The sequence below is a fragment of the Colobus angolensis genome, unplaced genomic scaffold (genome assembly GCF_000951035.1).
Source record: "Colobus angolensis palliatus isolate OR3802 unplaced genomic scaffold, Cang.pa_1.0 Scaffold442, whole genome shotgun sequence".
Lineage (NCBI taxonomy): Eukaryota > Metazoa > Chordata > Mammalia > Primates > Cercopithecidae > Colobus > Colobus angolensis.
The window spans coordinates 801614-802739 of NW_012117844.1; the positions used below are offsets into that span (position 1 = coordinate 801614).

Below are 1126 nucleotides of genomic sequence, written 5' to 3' on the forward strand. Positions count from 1 at the left end.
CCAGGATGGTTTCGATCTCCTGACCTCGTGATCCGCCCGTCTCGGCCTCCCAAAGTGCTGGGATTACAGGCTTGAGCCACCGCGCCCGGCCAAGGCCCTTAAGAATTACGTGAAATTGGTGTGTGCGCCTAATCTCAGCTGGTCCACCCAAGACTCGCGGAGCACGAACCCTAGTCCCCCGGGCAGCCCCTTATCCGCTCCGACAGGATGAAACAATCATGAACCAGGAAAAACTCACAAACTGCAGGCACAAGCGCGCACTGGTGGGAAAGGAACTTCTTGCAGAAAGAAGGTGGTTCATAGAGCAGCCGCAGCGGATGTTAAAAAACTTCAGTTCTTCTTAAAGAAGTTAGGGGTAAACAGTATCTCCGGTATTGAAGAGTTGAATATGTTTACAAACCAAGGAACAGTGACCACTTTAACCACCCTAAGGTTCGGGCATCTCTGGCAGTGAACACTTTCACCATTCATTACAAGCCATGCTGAGACAAAGCAGCTGACAGAAACGCTACTCAGCATCTTAAACGAGCTTGGTGCAGGCAGTCTGACTAGTTTAAGGCGACTGACTGAAGCTCTGCCCAAACAATCTGTGGATGGAAAAGCACCACTTGCTACTGGAGTGGAGGATGATGATGAAGTTCCAGATATTGTGGAGAATTTTGATGAGGCTTCCAAGAATGAGGCAAACTGAATTGAGTCAACTTCTGAAGATAAAACTTGAAGTTACTGGGAGCTACTATTTTATATTATGACTGCTTTTTAAGAAATTTTTGTTTATGGATCTGATAAAATCTAGATCTCTAATATTTTTAAGTCCAAGCCCCTTGGACACTGCAGCTCTTTTCAGTTTTTGCTTATACACAATTCATTCTTTGCAGCTAATTAAGCCAAAGAAGTCTGGGAATCAAGTTTGAAACAAAGGTTAATAAAGTTCTTTGCCTAGTTAAAAAAAAAAAAGGAATTATGCTAAATCTACTCTGCCTGTGCTCTATTAAAGGAGCAGCGAAGCCTGCCTGACAGTACATCTGTTTATAGCATGGTTTACTGAATATTTTAAGCCCACTGTTGAGACCTGCTGCTCAGGAGAAAAAAGATTCCTTTCAAAATAACATTGCTAGGGCCCAGC

The 1126-nt window shown here is 44.1% G+C and overlaps 1 pseudogene; it reads left to right on the top strand.

The window, feature by feature from the left end:
- LOC105522859 overlaps positions 1 to 691 on the top strand; it is a 61871-nt pseudogene extending 61180 nt beyond the window's left edge.
- Positions 692 to 1126: the final 435 nt, after the last annotated feature.